Source organism: Dinoponera quadriceps, unplaced genomic scaffold (assembly GCF_001313825.1).
Source record: "Dinoponera quadriceps isolate SergipeBrazil2010 unplaced genomic scaffold, ASM131382v1 scaffold1872, whole genome shotgun sequence".
Classification (NCBI taxonomy): domain Eukaryota; kingdom Metazoa; phylum Arthropoda; class Insecta; order Hymenoptera; family Formicidae; genus Dinoponera; species Dinoponera quadriceps.
Window position 1 is genome coordinate 345,318 of NW_014555944.1, and position 6,402 is coordinate 351,719.

The following is a 6,402-nucleotide window of genomic DNA, read 5'->3' on the forward strand; positions in this document are numbered from 1 at the left end:
ACATATATATATATATATATATATGTCTAATTTTGACAGCTAGATCATCTATTGCGTGTGTTCATGAATCACTGTAAGTTCACTTTGTTGATTTTCTAATCGTGTTCTAACGTATGCAAGATAAAAACCGTCCTGTCACCGATCGTATATGCATAAGCTTGGAAATCGTGTAACTCGATTCAGGAAATGGCATTACGTACCTGAGGCAGTTTATACATCGAACATTCGACGTTGCGCTGGAAAAAGGATTCGATAATAATAATTAAAATTTGCTGAATATTTGCCGACCAAACATTTGATTACTACAACCAAATAATTTAGTTCTGTAAACTAAATATACAATATTTATACAATACGGAATTAAAGTCTATTGCAATAATCAAATATTTTGTCGGCAAATATTCACCAAACCTTAATACTTATTACCAGACCCTCTTTTCAGTGTATCGATTTATTCGTTTAGGGATCGTTTCCTCATAAATATCAAGCAAGGGCAACTGGCGCGTGCTCCGAATCACGTCGCTGCGAGAGAAACCTCGAGGACTTATCTCTCGGAAAATAACGTATGTCCATCTTCGGGACGGGCGTCATCTGCACGGTAACTCGTAGTAAAATGGTCGGAAAAATGCAAGAGCTGCCCATCATCTGTTGAAAAACTTGACCTAAACGCGTGCAATGGATGAGCAAGAGTAGTCGGTGCACGTGATCGCACCGTGATCGACGTTACCATTGGCGGAGGCGAGGAATTGAGACATGTGTGGCAAACGTGACCTTATCACCGTCGGCCTTTACGGTATACATGTGAAGGGGGAAACTGTCCGTTGGGCTTATCAGATCTCATTTCTACTATCAAACGCTTAAGAATCTGTTTTCTGCTTATCGCCAGATCCACAATTGGAATTAAGTGCCATTAGGCTCCGATTGAAATCTTAATAAATTTGTTGACGTTTGACGTAGAGAAGACACGCGGGAGATCGCCTAATGTTATGACAAAATCAAATTAGACGCTCGATCGCGCGTAACTCGTGTCGATTGCCGCGCTGATTCACGCGCGCACCTCGAGGTGCACGGAAATGTTATGAATTTTTCTTCAGGTTAGGTGATTCATTTGGCGGACGGTTTCTTTCTTTATCGGGCCACGTGTGCACAATGAATTGCTCTGTTTTCCAAACTACGTTTGTGTGTACACAGCGTTACTGCGCAGCAGGTTGGACTCGTCACGAACGACGGATTATCGGCTACTTGACGCCGATGGGACGCATCCGGTTCACAATTGCTACCACGTGCCGAACATGACTGCAAATTGCGATAACTTCGACTTTCGATCTCTGGTCATGCCCGGAGCTTGTGATTCGAAAGACCAATCCGGGAAAATCTGCGTGACACGCTAAAAAGCTCAGCCGGCCGCGCTGGGGACTTGTGCAATAATCTGCGCCGGCGACCGGGTTCAGGGAGACGCGATGAAAAGGAGGAAAATTATATGTACAGGAATAGAGTCGGGAATAGTGGAGGGGAAGTCCATCGACGCCGCAGGGAACAGCCGGATGTTGATGAAGAGCGAAATTCGTTCACCCCGGCCGCGCGCGAAAATATTTCTAATCCCGAGCGGCTGGTCTCCCTCGAAATTTTTATTATTATTATTACTCATCGAATAAGCGGGGAAAAAAATGTTTCCTTTGGAGTAAAAATACATAATTAGTTGCACTTGCTTGCATTATATATACGAAATTTAAAAAATTATAGTAATATCTGAATGAATAGTATTCAAGGAAAATAATTACAAGAGTATCGAGATAAGAGTCTGATCAGTTTAAGTTTGAAAGCATTATGAGATAAGAAAGAAACCGATATTACTCACACAGCACAAATAGATTTTGAGAATCCATGAGTATCGTAAAAGTATATCACGTATATTCTCAGAATATTCGAGATATATGCCGAATATTCTGAAAACATACTGAAAATATACGTAATATACTGAGAAATATCGTATTCTAAGCTTCTATATCCTAAGTATATCCCAAGAATATACGATATGATATATCATGAAAAATGTTATAAAGATATCCTCAGAATGTTATGTATACCTACAGTATATTCAGTATAAAAATAGCAGGGTTGGATGAAGTAACTTAAATTAGAAGTTAAAAATTAGTTATGCGAGATATATTTATTAATCTAACTTACCTATTCTTTTTTTAAATTATATATATATATATATATATATATAATTAAAAAAAAGAATTTTATATATATATATATAATTCTATTTTAATTTTAGTCAATTAATTTAATTTTAACTCAACTTTTAATTAATTAGCTTTTGTTTCGGTTATTTTTAACTTAACTAAATTAATTGTACAAGTCATTAATTTCTAACTTAACTTTAAAAAAGAAGTTAGTTTGCAACCTTGAAGAATAGTACATATAAGTGATATCGTGTGCTGTCTGAGTGTTGAATATAACATTGGCCAACATGCTCAAACGATTATTTACGCTGAATTTCTTACGCAACGTACAATGTCGCGAGATTGTAAATATGTAAATGGGCATTCCTTAAGTTCCTATTCAGGACGTTTAACTCAACAAACTCCAATAAATCCCATTTTAGCCCATTAAAAAAATGTGTTAATTATTTTGTATTATTCAGCAATTTATTTGTTACTTTTTTTAAACTGTTCTTTTAAATTGTCGAAAATAGCTTCAGGATTTGCTGATTCGGTGTCGAAATTTTCAACAATAGCGCAAATTTCCAACTCAATAACTCAAAAATTCGCCCCGTTGGCGGGACAAGTGCGCGTCTCCGCAATATTTTATGATAAATCGCCGCGCGAGAGAAGTAAGCAAAATTTCGAGACGCTCGATGTGTCAGCGGTTAAAATGCACCGTTCGATTCGAGTTATGCATCACCTGACCGCGAAACATCTTATTCGCTCTTCTTGCGCGTGCTTTTTAATACAAATTGCACGTTTGAGCACGGCCGAAGAAAAAACGATACATAAGTAAATAGTGTACAAGCGTGTACGCATCATAGCCTCTCGAATCTCCTAGGCGAAGAAAATATTATACGTAATACATTAAAGCTCATAATGCTGACCGCAGATTCCTTTCCTCGCCGTAACGTTTGATATTTCCATATCTTTTTCTTGTAGCTTTTGTCAGCTATTTCTTTCAGCTTTACTTACGCAATATGCCACACGCTGGGAAAAAGTTTTGCTCATATTCGAGAAAATAAATTATATTTATCGGCTCGTTGTATGGCAGGAAATTTCCAAGACCTCTGATTCTTGTTGCGTGGCTGCGCTCGGTGTCTGGGGAGCGACAAGTACACACAAGTCGGACTAATTGACAGAGGAAGGGAAGTCCGTCTTCGTGAGATATCGTTGCGTATGCAACTGTTTTGTCTACATGGTGTAACAACTCAACAAATCAGTCCGCTCAACCGGCATTGAAGAATACTTGATGCGTCACAGACGCGATATACGTACGGAGCATTAAAAGAGCCGAGACGATAAGTAAACGCAAGAAAATCGATGACTTGCTCTCTGATGAAATCTGCGCGTGTCCGCGAGGACATGGCAACCAGATCGTATTTTTGCGAGTGATAATGGTTCCATAACTTCGCGAAATCGTCCAAATATCGCCGCCTCTTCGTCTCTTCTCTTCGTCCATCTATCTGTTTGTCTCTATTTCTCTCCCCTTCTTTTTTTCTCTATCTCTGGCGCACGATCACACGTCCTTCGCGTGCGCCAACGAGCGAAATTTACGCGGAGGTCCTGCGAGAGGATCTCCTTGAGATTTTGCGGTCTTCGATCCCGGTGCAGTGGTCGTGCCTTTTATTTCGATTTTAAGGAAGGGTTTCATCCACCGGTCTTCCTAGTCCTTCTCAGGTATTCATATTACATCGGAAAGAGCGGCCGAGTGTTGCGTAAGAAACGGGACTCACCGAGGCTCCCAATCGTTCATGAAGAGGCCTCGCGATATATTCATATCCGGATACCCGATGTACTTTGTAACCGCTTTTTGTTTGTTATGATGCAACATTTCACGCGAAACACTAAGCTCCGACTCTACCGTTATGATATATTTAGACCCGTTACTTCCATTACACAATTTCGCAAATCTCGTTGGGTGATTTTGCGATCTCCGCTATCTAAGTATACACAGTAAGAAATTGTGTGTAAATAACGGCCCACTGAAATTTGGTGTTAACTTTAACATAAGAATTAAAGACACAAATATATGTTAAATTAATATATTCACATAAACACATTATTTTGTAACATATTCGTCTTGTTAAAGTAACACAAAAATCTTAGATTGTGATTTACATAAAGATTCTTTTACTATTGTACACGTGAAATATATGTCGGATCGCTTTTACCGGAAATGAAAATAAATTCGGCCGAGTTGATACGCTCTTCAAATCGTAGAGAAATACCGCTGGCGATACGTAGAACCTGTTTCCGTCATAAAGGTGTCATTCGATAATTACTTGTGGGCATTAATCAGGCTGTTCACGGGCGAACAGCCTCAGTGCCAGCGAACAATGTCAACATACTACGGTGGTACCCCACCGGGATATTACAGGACTCTTACTTTGTTAGCCTTCGTAAAACTGCAGCTCTCTCGATGTGTTATTTTCATTATTCCATCGTTAATTATGTCGTTAATTACGATAGATATTGGTAATAAGTCATTCCGTGTGATTTGATATCGATGATACCGATGCATATTCAACCTTGAAATAGCAAGGCCAACCAGCCGTTGAAATTTGACGACGTTAAACGAGTATGCCAGCTATGCAAAATTAACAGACGTATTCCATGGCGTTAAACGCCCGTCCGACACCTACAGACAACTGTAATTTATTCACCGTGAAATTTCATAATTGACAGTCTACATTGCACAAGCGATAATCGAAAATAATGAGAAACAGACGAATTTCCGCACGTCTGTTGGTTAACTTCCCAGGAAAAAATGATTATATATGAATTTTGTCTATATATATATATATAATCTTATATAGTTATATATCTTACATCTAAAAAATATTGTTATACGAATGTAATTGCAGTAAATACTTATGTTCATATGGCTGCCTGCGATGTAAACATTTAATTCAATCAAAATATTTCTCCCCCTTTTCACTCAACGATACTTTTATTTCGCGTAAACATATATAATTAAATATATAGCCATATAGAAACAAAATTCATATATAAATTATATATGATTATATATAATTATATATAATTTTATATGATTATATATAATCTCTTTTCCCCGGGTTTGCGTTACTAAAGATATTTCCTTGCCCTCCGTTATATTTATCCATAACTGTAAATATATCGTAACTATTAATCACGATAAAGTGAGTGAATATATAAAAATTTTAATTAACTATAATTGCCATTTTTTCGGCATTTACGTTATATATTTTTTATGCGTGCGTGCGTGGGGATGTGTAGGTTGTGAAAAAAATTAATTTACATACTGCTACGCATTCATTATCATATTGCTCATCTGAGGGCGAAATATCATTTGGACGAAATGAAAGTTTCAATCACTAATTAGGTATCGGTATCACATAAAAATCAAATTACACATATGTACTAATAAATTTACGTTTGCAAGCAACAGGTATTTTTTAATATTCTAGATATGCTGCTACGATTATAAATTCATATTTAAAATTTTTCGTTCATTACACATAATTATAAAATGACTGCGACACAGAGTTGCCAATTATAACATTTAGAAGAACCCTTTATAAACATAGAGAATAGGGGAAAACCGAACGCGGAAAGAAATGCCGATGAGTCAACAAAATGTCTAACAGCGGCGTAATTGGAATCTTCATGATTCAACGACACAAATATCATTCAAACTACTATATTACGTATCGTTTCAATAATTACACTAGTTTCAATAATATCACTATTGAATCAAGATTTGCTCGAATTACGCGTGGAATTGGAAATTCCGCTGATTCACCAGCATTTATATTTCTTTTACCGCGCATAGAGCGGCGCGTCTCGACTTGTACGGGATAATTCGAGTCGGCTTCAGCGCGTGGAAGTGGAGAAAAAGGGAGCAGCCACGCAGTGACGGCTTTTAATCATCCCGCTCCCGGGTACGTGCGTGCCGGGAGGCGCGTCTCAACGCATACGCGCCCGTGCACGCGTTTCCCACGTCGTCGATCCTTTTCCACATTCATGTCAGTCACGCGGGAAACATCCGCGTTCTCCCGCCAATTGGTTTCGCCCGTTGGGACCGACGTCGGCGGCCAATCCGGCGTTGGCTGCGACGGAACCTGCCGCACCGGTTGCCCCGGCGCACGTTCCGTGCGGCTGATCGCCTCTCCGTGGATTCACACCCGGCGGTGGAGGTGGATGACGG